This window comes from Canis lupus, chromosome 3 (assembly GCF_011100685.1).
Source record: "Canis lupus familiaris isolate Mischka breed German Shepherd chromosome 3, alternate assembly UU_Cfam_GSD_1.0, whole genome shotgun sequence".
Lineage (NCBI taxonomy): Eukaryota > Metazoa > Chordata > Mammalia > Carnivora > Canidae > Canis > Canis lupus.
The window spans coordinates 52,169,881-52,185,798 of NC_049224.1; positions in this window are offsets into that span (position 1 = coordinate 52,169,881).

The following is a 15,918-nucleotide window of genomic DNA, read 5'->3' on the forward strand; positions in this document are numbered from 1 at the left end:
ATAGAGACGGTACTCTCTGCTCACCAATTCTCCCTCAAAGGATGTTTATCAAGCACACAGCAGCATGTGGACCTGGACTGGAGAGTAGAACAAGAATCTCCCATAGAATGAAAATGTAAAAAGAGGAAAGGAAATTAGAGAGAGATCTTATAATCATTTAACATTTAGATCCCAAGGAGAAGCCGCATCCCATCCATAAGGCATTCGAGTTCAATGGTGATAAAACCATTATTGTATTGCTGAAAGAAGAAAGGACATCACATTTCAGGGGGATAAATATTACCTACTTCAGCTTCTATTGTCTTTTTACACAGAACATCTAGTTTGTGATCCAAAATTACAATGAATGCAAAAAAATGACAACTCTAATCAAGAGGAAAATGGTCAATAGAAGCAGACCAATAGATGACCTAGATAATGAAATTAACAGACAAGAAATCTGAAATAACAATTATAAATATTTTAAGAAATAAGTGGAAAGTATAAACATAATGGGTAAGAAGGAGAATTTCATTGGAGAAACAGAAACTCTAAATAAGAATCAATGGAAATTTCAGACCTAAAAAATATATGTATCTGAAATGAAGAAATCACTTCATAATGGACTGGATAAAGCAAAGGAAAGGATCAGCAAACTCAAAAACAGGTCAATGAGAAAATTACAAAACTGAGTCCAAAGGAAAAAAACAATTTTAAACAGAATACAGCATCAGAGTGCTGTGGGGAAAAAACAAACAAACAAACAGTGTATATAAATACAATTATCCAAAAAGAAGAGGAAAGAGAGAATTGGAGCAAAAAGAAGTATTTGAAGAAATAATGACCAGAATTTTCTAAATTTTGTGATACATACCAACCCATAGATCCAAGAAGCTCAATGAATCCCAAAGAGAATAAATACAAATAGTACAACTAAGCAAGTTATGGTAAAACCACTGAAAAACAAAGATGAGAGAAAATTTTAAAGCTGCCATAGAAAAGAGGAACATTAAATTTAAAGGAATAACCATAAGATTTACAGCAAACATCTCAACAATGTAAACATTGTTTATAGCAAACAATGGATTTCAGAAAACAATGGGATGACATTGTTTAGATGCTACAAGAAAAAAAATGGTCAATCTATAATTCTATATGCTATGAAAACATTATTCAAAAATGAAAGCAAAATAAAGACATTTTCAGAAAAACAAAAGAGAATATTCATCACCAGCAGACTGCACTAAAAAAAAAAAAATACTAAAGGAAGCTCTTCAGGCTGAGGAACAGATGGAAGCCCAGATCTTTAGGAAGGAATAAAGAGTACAAAAAAGGGTAAATATTGGCAATCATATATATATATTATATATTATATATTATAATATATAATATATATTTATATTATATATATATAAAATACTGAAAGCAAACAAATAATAGCATTGAACTGTAGGATTTATATCATATCCAGATATGAAATACAAGAAAAATAGCAGAAATAGTGGGAGAGGAAGTAAAAGGAATCATAGTTTCTAAGATTCTAACATTGTTAAATGTAATAATACTGATTAATATTAATTATATGATATATTAAATGCAAAAAAATTTAAGTATTATCATTGTAATTTCTATACTAGACATTTAAAAATAACATAAGAAGGTACAGTTTATAAAAGTCAACAAAAGAATAAAATGGAATGGTTAAAAATGCTTGATTAATTCAAAAGGAAACTGGAAATGAACAAATATATGAGAAAGAAATCAGACACATAGTAAAAGGGCAAACATAAAGCCCGACATATCCTTAATTATACTAAATGTAAATACATGAAACACTTCAATTAAAAAAATTGTCCAGATAAAGAATCAAGTTCAAATTATGCTTTTTTCAAAAGACAAACTTTAAATATAAGGACACAGTTTGAAAGTAAAAGGATGAAAAAAGGCATATCATATAAATGTTTATCAGAAAAAAGTTGGTGTAACTGTATTCATATCAGACCAATAGACTTTGAAACAAAGAATATTACTAGGAATAAATGGAATATGCTATAATGATAATAGTGTCCATTTATCAGGAAGACTCAACAATCATAAATGCATATGCATCTAATAATAGAGCATATCCACCTAATAACAGAGCTTCAAAATACATGAAGCAAAAACTCACATAAATAAAAGAAATAAATCGACAATCACAGATGTATACTTTAAGAATTATGTAGATTTGAAATATTACCACTACCTTAACCTAATTAATATTTATAGAAAACAATAGTCAAGATGCCTGGCTGGCTCAGTCAGTAGGGCATGCAACTCTTGATCTTGGGATCATGAAATCAAACCCCACACTGGGTGTAGAGATTACTTAAATAAATGAATACTTTTTTAAAAACCAAGATTGAACACTTACAGAATATAACTTTTGTTAAAGTCACATGGAACAATCACCAAAATAATCCTATGCTGGGACATAAATCAAGTCTTGATAAATCCCAAAGAGTTAAAAGCATATAGTATCTGTTCTCTGACCACAGTGGATTAAAATAGAAATCATTAATAAAGCAAAACTTAAAAATCTCTAAAAATATAGGAATTAAGTAACTCTCTTTGTAACAACAAAAACAATAACTCCAAGTAACAAAGAAGAAATTTCAAGGAAATGAGAAAATATTTTGAACTGAAAAAAACAGCACACTAAAACCTATGGGATGAACCTAAAGCAATGCTTAGAGGAAAATATATAGCTTTAAAGGCATGTAAAAAATAATGGCCAATGATTCTACCACAAAAAGCTAAAAAAAAGTATATGTAACCCAAAGTAGTGGAAAGACAATGAAAGAGCAAAAAAATCAATTAAATAGAAAAAATAAAATTAACAGAGAAGTCCAACAAAACAGAAATTTGTTGTTATTTAAAATTAATAAAATTGGCTACTCTCTAGTAAGAATTTTCAAGGCAAAAGGAGATAGAACACAATACTAATATGTGGAATAATAAGGAGATGCTACAGATGTTGAAAAATGCATTATTACAGATGCTACAGATATTGAAAAGATAATAGGGGGATAATAGTACAAAGAATTTGTTAATAGATTTGACAACTTAGAAGAAATTTAAAATATACTTTGAAAAACACCACCTTATGAAACTCATACAAGAAGAAAGAGAAAAGTTCCATCTTTGTTAGTTGAATTTGTAGTTAAAAATTTATACAGATTAAACTTCAGACCCTGATGGCTTACTGATAGATTCTACCAAACATTTAAGGAACAAAATAATAGCACCACCAAGAATGTGAAAGGCAAGCCATATTCACAGCAAATGTATCTGGAAAAGCATCTGTATTCAGAATATATAAGGAATAGAGAACAAATATATATAACACATAATACATATTATACATATAAAATATAGTAATAAGTCACTTTTTAAAGAGGAAAAGGACTTGAAAAGGAACTTCACAAAAGAAAACACTGAATGGCCAATAGATATAGGTAAAGATGCTCAATATCATTATTCATCATGAAAATGCAAATTAAAACCATAATGAGGTACCACTCTACACCCACTTGGAACAGCCAAAAGTGCTGGTGAGGCTATGCAGCCACTAGGACCCATACACTGCTGATGAGATGTAAATTGACACAATCTCTACGGAAAAATGTCCATTTCTAATAAAGCTTCATGAACTCAAAAACAAAACCCAACATATACCTCATTTATTTTGAAAGCATGAGAAAGTCTGGCAACATGGAACCCACATTGGCCACAACAGGCTGAGGGAGTACACATGCCACTTCACCACAGATCCCACCACTCTCTATTGCTCATCCCCAACCCATCACACTCATTTCTGCTTCCTGCCTGCCCAGATCCAACCACCTTAGCACACAGGTCAGGATGGGAGCACTTAATGAGGGCACCAGAGCAAACACCCACCCAGATAGCCAGTTAGCAGGCTCATCAGACTCTTGTTTTTTTCCTGGCATTTGGAAGTAGGTCTTCTTCCTTCATACTGAGCCAACAATTCAATGAGGGCAGGAAGCCTCAAAAGAGAGATCCTGGACTTCTGAATAATAAAGACTGCTCAAGCAATTAATTGAAGAAATTAAAGAAATGTGACAGTATTTGCATTCCAACCTGGTGAAGCAGTTCATATTGATTACAATTTTTAATCATTTAAGCAAATCATGTGCAAACTCTGTTTTAACAGTAATGTGTACTCCCTGTTGCCCAGTTCCACCAGATACAGAGCTCTGTCTCTTAGCTGTTCTGGCGAACACAATGGGCAGGAAGCTGACAGTGGTGGACCTGGGAATCATATCCACAAGCTGGGGTCATCAGCCTACTGTCCTGGCACCTTTTGGTTGCAGACTCGTGATATTCCAGTAATTTGCCTACTGGTCTGGCCCAGCCTTAACATGTTAGAACAGATATTGGCCAAATCAGGGGACAGGGTTAACAGGCCTGTGGGACGTCTGGGAGGAGCATGATGGAAGGGGCCAGGGCTAACGGATTAGGAGTAGGACTCATGAGGCAGTACCTATTTACCAGCCAGCATGAAAATTTGTAGTATTTCTTTTTTTTTTTTTAATTTGTAGTATTTCTTAAGCAGCCTTATCATATCAGTGGTACCAGGCCAGAGCTCCTGCCAGCTCTTGAGAGCCAAATATGGGCACCTCTTCCTAATTCCTCAGTTAGTGACACCACCATGGTGGCTCAAAACTAGCCAGAGTGGGAGTGTTTACACCATGGAGATTGGCAGGTACTACAAAACAGCACTCCCTCCCCACTGCCGACCACCTCTAGACACCCGTTCTTCCACACACTCCTGGGTCAGACTATCCCCACTAGTCCATCTTATTTATATTCCATTTTGCAGATGAGGAACTGAGGTGCAGAGAAGTCAAATGACTTGCCCAAGGCCACTTAGCTATTGGCTATTCAGCCTTTAAGTGGCAGAGGTGAGTTCAAACTTGATTGTTTAGGAGCGCCTGGGGGACTCAGTACGTTAAACGTCTGCCTCTTCATTTTGGCTCAGGTCGTGATCTCAGGGTCATGAGATTGAGCCCTGTGTCGGGCTCCATGTAGCAACCTAGGTGCCATGGGTGCAGGGTGAGCCATTTTCTCTCCCCCGCCCTCCCTCTCCAAAAACAAAAAAAAAACAAACGTGATCGTTTAGAGCCAGAGTCCATACGCCTCACCTCTATATTACACTGTCCTGCTGCACTTCTTTCTCACTCAAAAGCTTCAGTGGGCTATGGGCTCTCTGTCACCCATGAAAGCAGAGCCTGAATGACTAGCTATAGAAAATCTGACTTCAATTTCTCACAGGCAGGGAAGACCCAGGCCTCCAGAAGTGTACTCCATTGTTCAGGTTGCACTCTTTAAGGAGGATGGAAGATGTTTGCATCTAAGAAAAGCCACCCTCACCTCCCCCAATCCCTAGAAATGTGCCTAATGATGCCTTCTAAAATGCAAGGTTGAGTTTTCATTACACTAACAGGTGGACCATCCATATGTGCTATTAGTGGTAATGAATGGGTATTCACATCCCTCCTGAAGCTATAGTGGACCCCTGTCCTGCCTTCCTCACTCAGGTACTGGGTGCAGAAACCCATCCGGACCCCTTGGAAAATCCTGGCCTGGCCCTGGGCACAATGATCTCATCCAGCCCCAGCCCCAGCCCTACATGTGGACCTGAGAAGGTTTCTGGGAGATTCTGGCTACCGGCACCAAGACCAGATGGTCAGAGAGATTACTACAATTTGATTTCCACAAAATCCATAAACTTGGATGAGCTAATGTTCCTTCATATGCATTATCTTGTAATCCAAGGGAAAGCTGTGCAGAGCAAAGAGCCTAGCCCTCTCTACCTGTACAGGCCCCCATGTGCAGTACACTCCCTGGTCTCCCGGGAGGGGGTCATAAGGGCCAAGGAGCCTGTCACCATGGCCATGCGGGTTCCTCAGAGCCTGGAATTTGGAGACAAGAAGGGAGAATCCTAGGTTCTCAGAGCCTTCCAGAAGGGATTGTATCTCATACTGAGGCCAGGCAGACTCCACATGGTGTCTAACAGAAGCCCCAGGCTGGGAGTCAGGCCTCCCTGGGGTCTCTCGCCTTTGCCTCTGGCTCTGCATGAGATCCAAGACTAGAGACGCCTCATCACACTAAAATGTAAAGGATCTCACCTGCTCCATCCACTGACCTAGAGAATCCAGCCAGCATCACTTCTTGTCACATGTCAGGAGCTGTTGCTCGCCAGATGGAATCACTCAAGGCCACCCTGAGGCAGGTGACCACCCTCTTGACTATGTCCAATACACAGGGGTGTCCTCCTGCCTCACAAGGACTTGAAGTCCCTGCTCTGCCACTCACTAGGTGTAGGACAAGGGCGATGCCACTTCATATCCCCAGCTCTTGGCTTCCCTTGTCTGCCAGGAATGCTGATACAGCCCTGCCTTCCTCAGGCCTGTTGCAAAGTCCACTTAAGTGTGGGACACTGGACAACAGAGGACATGGCACACGGTCTGCTTGAAGTAAAAAGATGCAAAAATGAATCAAATACCTGTGAAAATATTTGGATGCTGGCATTATTACTTATTTCCCCTGGCTGTGTCTTCCCTCTCAAATTTTACCTCCCCTGAGTTCCCACAACCTCTCCATAATTCTGCCTAACTCTTATGAGCTCATTTAATGCGTTAATGCCTTAGTTGATGACTTCGGCCTCACCATATCATTGCATGTTTGCATTGGCCTTCAATGCCTTAACTCCGTTTGCAACAAGTAGGTGGCCACTCAGAGGCATACGCGTGCAGGGAGACTCTGCGGAGGGGCCCCATGTGCCTTGTAAAGCCACAGGGCAGCACAGCTTTTGGCCTGGAGAATCTGGGGCTGTGTATGCATTTGTGTGTAGAGCCTCCCTGTGGACAACACATGTACTGTCCGGGACCCACCCCGATCACCAACACCTAATCACCAGCTCACCACAGCCCCTACCAGCATTGTAAATCCAGCCTCTTTATGTTGCAGATGAGAAAGCCAAGGTTCACATGGAGGCTTGTTCACATGGAGGCACTTGTTCAAGATCAGATGGTTTCTTAGACATTCTATAGACTGGAATAAGCAATGGGTAACAGTTGCTCAGGATTCCCTAGGCAAGAATGCTGAAACAAAGAACAGCTTGCCCCAATCAATTTCTGAAGCAGGGATTTAGATTTGGGGGCCCATGCTCAGAGCACAGGTGCACCCAAACCACTAGGGAAAAAGAGACATCTCCATTTTCTCTGATTTATCTCAGGCACTGAGAGTCTCTGTGTTTCTGAAATCATATCTAGCCTACTAATGCAAAATCTGGTTACACATTAGGCTCCAAGAAAGTTTCCATGACTCAGCCAAGGGCTGTTCATGCTCTACTCTCCACATGGGCTCTGGCTGGGATGACCTGGATCTCATGAGGCTGGGTTCACTGCTGTCATCTGCGACCCATCCAGGGAGGGCTGAAAATGCCCCCAAGCCACTCAGTCCAGGAATACAACAAGTTCTGTCTCCACTATATGCTGGAACAGGGAGGAGGGGCCGCTGTACTTATTCATTCAACAAATACCCAACACCTTCTCCATGCCAGCATTTGATCCAACCAAGATCTGAGCACAGTTGGAAGAAAGTCTGTTGGTTAGGGAAGAGACTATTCCCAAGTGTGGATGTCAGCAGAGCAGCAGTCGGGTCCAGTTAGGGAAAAGCCACCCATGCCAAATAGTTAGGAAGAGGGAATTTAATCCAGGGAACTACTTACACAGGTGTTTGAAAAGACTGAACAAAAACAGAGGATGGGGAAACAGTCCAGAGATGAGCAAGAGTAGAGGTTACCACCACCCCTGGAGTGGAAGGACAGAGGAAGGAAGTGGTGCTGCCAGGAGTCCTGATCAACCTGCAGGAACTGGAATCAAGAAAAAGGCTGCTAGTGGAAGGTGGGACTACAGAGAGCATGCTGGGAGTGCCACCTATGCAAAGAATGAGAAGAAACACTTGGTCCTCCCTCCACCTTCCCATCTCTCACCAGTACCTCATACTGGCCAAACCCAACTGGAACCCAGCGGCAAGGAAGCTTGGAAAACTCAATTTTCAGGGGTCAGCACCCACCTCAATGCATGCACATGCATGCATGCACACACGCTATAGAGCACAGCGGGAAAGTATGAGGAGCGGATCTGAGAGCAACAGGCAAATGACCCAAGCAGCATGTGAGGTGAATATTCAAGTCTGTGTGTGATGTGAATGCTCAAGAATGCGCATGTGCATTATCTGTTTCAAAGGTCCATGTGTATAGAATGTGCATGTGCTTCTTTTGGGGTGACTGTTCAAGGGTGTGTGTGTGTATCAGATGGATTTCAAGGGTTTGTATAAATGTGTGATAGGAGCCAGCATCCAAGGGTTTGTGTGTGATGTGAGTGTTCAAGGGTATGTGTATGTGTGATGAGAATACTTAAAGCTCTTGGGGTATGTGTGTGTGCTGGGAATGTTCAAAGAGGTGTGTGTGTGCTGGGAATGCTCAAAGCTATGTGTACGTGTGATGTGAATGTTCAAAGCTGTGTGGCATGATGTTCAAGGGTGTGGGGGGTGGTGTGTGTGTGGCTGTGTGAGAGACTGATGAGAAATGGGGATGGCAGAAAGGAAGTATACTAAAATGTTCTTTATGGACGTGGTAGAAAATGTGGCTGTATGTCTCTGTCAGGGATGGATATGTATACAAAACATGTCATTGCCATGTATGCACACAAAATGGCTATGAGGATGGTGTTCAGAGAAGGATGTATATGAATAGGAATATAAGGAACATCTTTTTTTTTTAAACAAACATACTTTTCCATCCAAATGAGTGTCACCTGCTCCAAAGCAGTCACCTTCTAAAAATTTAAATTCTTATTTTATTTTTTTTTAAGATTTTATTTGTTTATTCATGAGAGACACAGAGAGAGAGAGAGGTAGAGACACAAGCAGGCTCCATGCAAGGAGCCCGATGTGGGACTCGATCCCAGACTCCAGGATCACGCTCTGGGCCGAAGGCAGGCAGTAAACTGCTGAGCCACCCAGGGATCCCCCAAATTCTTATTTTATTGATGCAGCTACAGTTCAGTGAAGTTTTTGGAACCACTTTCAGACAGTTTGTGTGCCATACATAAAATCTACAATCATTGCTACAATCACTCCATATTCTTACTGGCTGAGGCTAGAATTACCCAACTTAATCACTTACTCACTCCCATCTCTGGCTTAAGAATTTTCCTAAACCCAAATCTCTCCTCTTAAAAAAAAAAAAAAAATGTGCCAATTTGTCACCCTTAAGATCAAGTCTCTTTGGGGTGTATGAGTTAAAACATATGCTTCATTGCTTGATAATTAGCCAGTGCAGATGAGAGTGTGCAGGGAGCTACAGAAACAAGTGGGAACCAGATAAATACCCATAGAATCACATCATATAAACCTTTGACTTCTAAGAATTCAAAATACTATTCAGGGATTTTAAAGGTGAGACTAATAATGTGTAAACAGTATGGGCATTTCCATCCACTGTAAATGAGGCTACTGCTCCCATGGGCTCCTGCTCTGGAGTAAGCCTACAATGGGTAAGGCATCTCCACCTTGGATATTGAAAGCCTATCTTTGTGTGAGCATCTCAAGAAAAGAACCTTCATGTTCCTCCAAACTGCCCCCAATTCGGGCCCTTCCTCAGGGTACATACACCTGCAGTCAATTTCCCCTTGGTAACAGGTATGGGAGTCCTAGTGTTTTATATGACCTAGCCCCTGAGCACAAGCCACCAGTTAATCTTGTGCTCAACCAAATAAACCATGATTGGTTCCATCATTGGAAGAAACACCAGCAAAATCTTTCTAAATGATGGTTCAGTAGTAGCTTTGCACATGATTTGTGCACTGACTTTAGAATCCAGCCCCCGGGAGAAGATGTGGCTTCACCATAATAAGAGATGATGGAACCCATTCTCTTGGTTGGCAGGATGGAAGGATGGAAGTCATCCTTCAGACAACACAACTGTTAAGCGTCTTTAAGACATTGCAAAATAATTCCCACATGTACTGTACTCCAGCCTCACAGAACTTCTTTCAGGCCTCTGTGGGCACATGTTCCCTACTCCTTCTACTCCCCCAGCTCAGTCCTCCTTACTCTTCAGGCCTCAGCTTAGCCATGTGTGTCCCAGAGGCCCTTACTGGGCCCCAGACCAACCTCTTGGGTTCCCATGACGCAGTTCCCTTTTGCTAGTTGATGGGTCTGTTTCCTGCTGCCACCCTCAGCACTAAACTGTCGAGAAGACGTTGGCCAGGAGTATTTTGATCAACATTTTATCCTCAGTGCTTGGCAATCAAACCATCTCCTCCACAAATATTTGCTGAATGGTCAGTGAAATGTTTCAGGGATTCACTTTGATGTTTAATAATCCTAAACGTCAAGGAAGTCTTCTCATGTTGTAGTCTCCCCGAAATCCCTCCTGCTGCATTTCAAGCTTACTGCCTCTGAGCCAAAGGAGCCTGATTGACTTCCCTTGTAGAAGTAACATTCAGACTTGAGGATCACTACTCTTATCATTCCCCAAGTTCAATGGTTTCAAGCTCTGTTCAGTCTCATTGTTCTCAACTCCAAATCTTCTTCCTATGCTCCCAAACTACTCCTGTTCGGGCCTTTCCGGCAGCAGACAGCCCCTTGGTGACAGGTGTGGGAACTCAATGATACAAAGAAGGCTGTCTAGGCAGCATGGGGCAGTGGTGGCTTTGGGTTCGATCTTGGCTCCACCACACATTGGCTACGAGGCCTGTGTCCCTTCACCTCCCCAAGATTGTCTGCTGCCACATGGGGCTGACAGGAGAATTGAATGAAGCAGAGTACGGAACATGCCCTGCATCTGGGCTGGCCAGTGGCACATCAGCTTCAGGTTGCCCCTGGGCCCCAGGGGACAGGGCACTGGGGTTCTGCAGGGCCTGGGCAGGAAGCCTCTCCAGGCAGTGGCCTAAGGCCAGGTGCAGAGATTGCAAGGGACAAAGTGGTTGTCAAGCAAATTCTGCCACCTTGTGGTGCTCGTGCGTAAGATGCAACCCCGCCTGGATCCTGAAGCCCTGCCTCAGCCCTCTCCACCTCTACTGCTGCTTAGTGTGGGGTGTCCTCTCTCTTCTCAGCCCTATCTACCCCAAGGCATCTTGACCTGGAGGTGTCCTGGAGGTGTCCTGCCAAACCCTGTAGTCTCAGGATGTTCCCAGTTTTGCCAACAGTCCTGTTATCCTCAGTGGCCCTCATGTGATTCTATTAGAGCCAATTTCTCCCTTCTGGGCCAACAGAGAACCCGGGGGTCTCTCTCCCCACATTAGCCCCTTCTTCAGCCCCCTAGCAGATACTCGGGGCCTGGGTACCTTCAGAAAATTAATGGTGTGTCTGTGCTGCCAAATCCTCTCAACAAAATCTGGTGCTGACTCCTCCGTCCATTTGAGGATGACTTGGGTCAGGGTAGCTGATGTGTGTGCACGTGTGTGCATGTGTGTGTGCGTGCACATATGTGTACATGCACACGCACCTATTCCTTGCTCTGGACTAGTAAGTAATGCCCTCTCTGGCCATCCATAACCCGATTTGCAGGGCACCCCTCAGCTGCAGCAGTGATTCAGCTGCCTGGACCTATCGCTGCACCTGTCTATTTTGGACTCCTCTCCTGGAAGCAAGAAGAGCGATTCCCCCCTTCCCTTCCTGTGGGCTTCGCACTGACATTCCAAGGCAGGTGGGAGGTGACAGATAGCCTGCAGGGGCTGGCTATCATCCAGGCTTCTAGGAAATAAATACAGCAGAGAAGGGGGCACGGAAGCTGCCCTAATATTTTAGGCAAACAGCCTTTAACTTGCTGTGTGTGCCTGCAGCTTAGTGATCTGTGAGCTCTTAATAATTGGGTTGGTGACCTTTTAGCTGTGTGTTCCCCCCTGCTGGGGTAACAGAACAGGACTGCAAGTCCATCCTGTTGTCAGTGCTCCGAAGGCCAGCACCTAACCATGGCTCTGGACTGCCTGGTCCAGGGTGGGACAAGGCTGGCATGTCCAGCCAGCTGCATGTGGTTAGGGGGCTGACCTGCCACCCACCCATTTCGAAATCGTCTGCTGAAGTCCATCAATCTCCAGTTTCCCATGTCCCTTTCCAAATAGGTCAGAAACACTTGGTTGCTACAAGGCATCACCTGGAAAAGGTGAGACTGGGAGCTGCAAAACCTAAAGATGATACAGGTGGGTTTGGGAGCATTCAGGAGCCGAAATACATTGGAACGGGCAAACATTTGCTTAGTGTTTACAACAAGCCAGACACAGTATGAAGTATTCTCACATAAATTATCAGAATACCTGAGAAAGAGGATCATCTTCCTCTTATGGATGAGAAAGGTTAAGTCAAGAAAACTTAAGAACTAGCTTTGTGCATAGATCTGAGTTCAAGTGCTGATCCAGGACTTACTAGTGAGTCACCCTAAGCAAGTTAACTAAACTCCCTATTTTCTCATCTATAAACCAGGGCTCATGATGTCTAGTTTATATAGAAACGTAAGGTGTAGGTAGGGTCCCGAGTACAGCTTCTCCACTTGGCCAGTAGTACGAGCAACTTGTGTAAAAGGTGATTTCAGGATGGAGAAAGCAAGTCTAAGTGAGAGAATGTCTTTTATTTTTTCAAAGGTTTTATTTATTTGAGAGAAAGAGAGAGTGCACACATGCACATGAGAATGAGGGGGTAGGTGGGGAAGCGGAGAGAGGGAGGGACAAGCCTACTCAGAGCACTCATGAGAGCAGAGCCCAACACAGAGCTCCACAACTCACAACCCTGAGATCATGACCTGAGCTTAAATCAAAAGTTGGAGGATCAAATGACTGCACCACTCAGGCACCCCGAGAATGTCTTTAAGATAGGGTCAGGAGGCCACAAGGATGGAGAAACTTATGCCCATCCTTATCAGAGGAACTAGGAACTTTTTGCCAGCGACAAGCCCTCAGCCAGGACTTCCCTTACTCACCACCCCTGAATCATCTCTTCTTCACTTTGAAAACAGCCAATTCAATCCTTCATTTGCATATTGGCCCAACCAACCCCAGTTAACCTAGTTTCCTTTTTTTAAAAAAGATTTTACTTATTTGAGAGAGAGGAGTTGGTGGGGAGGGGCAGAAGGAAGATCAGTCTCCTTGCAGGGAACCCCATGCTGGCACGTACTCGATCCCAGGACCCTGAGAAGGCAAGACGTTTTAACTGACTGAGCCACCTAAGTAAGTGCCCCCTAGTTAACCTAGTTTCAATCCCCGTTTTACATAGAGGACCTGAATGAGAGCTGTACTTGTGACCTTTTGCCTTTTTCACTCTGCCCCTTCTTTGTCTTCCTCAGGATGCAGTAAGGTTTTTACCTGAGACCGTGTATCCCAAACGGCAGAACTAACTACCCAAATAATTTGCAGTTTGCTTAAATTTTCAGTGAATTCCTTCTCGGTTGACACTTACCTAAGGTCAAAAGAAATTCAAACCCAGGTTTCCTGACTCCTAAGTTCAGTGCTCAAAGGGGAGGAGTGATTCACTTAAATAATTTTTTAAAGGGTGGCCATGAGGCAGGCTCTGTCCTAGGACTCAGAAGTTCAGTTAGGTGTAGGAGGCAGACAACTCATTGTCTTATAAAGTGCTAAGTCTAGAAGCACCTACATGGTGCAGAAAAGGTACAGAGGGAAGTACTCTTGAGGCTGGGTTACTAGGAAAACAAGTTTTTTTAAGAGTGGTTAATATTTTCTCCATAGTAATAGCAAAGGTAAAAAAACGGAAGTGACTAGAAATCACTTGGGAAGGCAAGGGACCAGGTGGACCCTAAACTTTTAGAGGAGACTTCTAGTGAGCTTGGTAGTCTGTTTCATGTGTCTTACACAGACACAGTTGCATTTTCTTCTAAGGGTGCACAAACACACCTCAGACCACAACTCCTGATGCCCGCATTTCACACCTTAACTCTTCCTTCCTCCCCTCATTCTCTTGAAAGTTCCCCATAAAACACAGAGAACATCACCTCCTGGTTCCCTGATGATCTTTTCCCCAGAGGATACACTAGAAACGATTTTTTGGTCATGTTTGCCAGCCGGTAGAAGATTCAGGCCGGCATTCAGCAAATAGTCATTTTGACTGTAATGCCCAAAGAGCTTGCATTCTGCAAGATCACACTCCAAAAATAACAAGGCTTCTGGGAAAAGGGGGTTAGAGCAGACAACACAGATACTATGGGATCTTGTGGCCAGGGCACAAATAACCCAGTGACGCTGCTGCAGTTAAGCCCCCACTGGGCATGTGCACTGGTCCTTTGAGCCTCTGCTCCCGGGGCTCATGCTTCTTCCTGACACACAGGGACTAGTTCCATCAAAATAAAAAACGTGATCCAGGAAGGGACCTTCTTCATCAATTCTGTAAAACAAAGGGGAGGGTGGTGCCTTCCCAGCATCTTTCTTTCCACTCCATTTCCCCAGACAGCCTAACACCGTGGAGTCACTAACAGTGATTTTTGAAGCTACTAAACCAGCCACTATTCGTAATAAAGGAAGGCACTTCTATAAAATTTGCGGCTTTTTTCTTAAGGTAATTCAATCCTGTCCCTGATCACTTCAAAATATTAATGTTCTGGGGAAAATGTTATACGAACTAACCTAATTTTGCGTTATCCTGACACTGTTTCTCTATTTACCAATTGTATGTGTTATTTCCCATTAAAGAAACAACTTGATAACAAAACAGAGCATCTTAAGAATAGTCATTAAGATTCTGCTACCCGGCAGCCCGGGTGGCTCAGCGGTTTAGCAGCCTTCAGCCCTGGGCCTGGGTCTGACATCAGGCTCCCTACATGGAGCCTGCTTCTCCCTCTGCCTGTGTCTCTCCCTCTCTCTCTCTCCTTGTGTCTCTCATTGAATGAATGAATAAATAAAATCTTTAAAAAACAAAACAAAGAAACACTAAACTGTTTTAAAAAAAAAAAGATTCTGGTACCAATCCCAGTGTGTGAGTTCTTCCCACTCGCAAAGCAATTCTCAGACACTAGCTGGGTGTCCTACAATTCAGCTCCCTTCTCACACCATCTACCTGGAGAGAGCATCAGATCCAACAGGTTAAGGGCTCAGTCCTTCAAGATACCTCCCGCGTCCCCCCATCCTTCAGATGCCAATCACCTGTCCAGGCTCTAGTGCTTTTGAACAACAGGTTCATCAGATGTTCCAAGACATTCCCCCCCACCCCCACTACCAAACTGGGTTCAATTAATTTGCTAGAATGGCTCACAGGACTCAGAGAAACAGGTTACTTACTAGAATACTAGTTTATTATAAAAGGAATAAACTCAGGAGCAGCCAGATGGAAGAAATGCACAGGGCAAGATGGGGGACAAGGGGGCACAGCTTCCATGCTGTCTTAGGACTGTACTACTCTCCCCAAATCCCCAAGTGGTCACCAACCCTGGAAACTCTCTGAACCCATCCTTTTGGATTTTTATGAAGGACTCATCTCTTAGGCAAGGTTGATTCCATTACTGGCCATTGGTGATTGAACTCCATCTAGGTCCTTCCCACTCCCAGGTCAGGGAGTTAGACTAAAGTTCCCACCCTCCAGTCACATGGTTGGCTTCCCTGGCAACCAGCCCCAATCCTTAGGTTACAAGGGGCTCCCCAAAACTCACCTCATTAACATGACAGAAGACACCTTGATTGCTCTAAGCACAGGAAATTCCACAGGTTTTAGTTTTATGAAAGGAGTGGATACAGAGACCAAATGTATATTTATTATAAATCACAACACCACAGTCTCCACCTCACTCTGGGAATTCCCTCCGTTCTAGGCTGGAGGTCCCTCAGGCGAATATAGTTCGCAGTATAGCAGTATAGTTCACATACA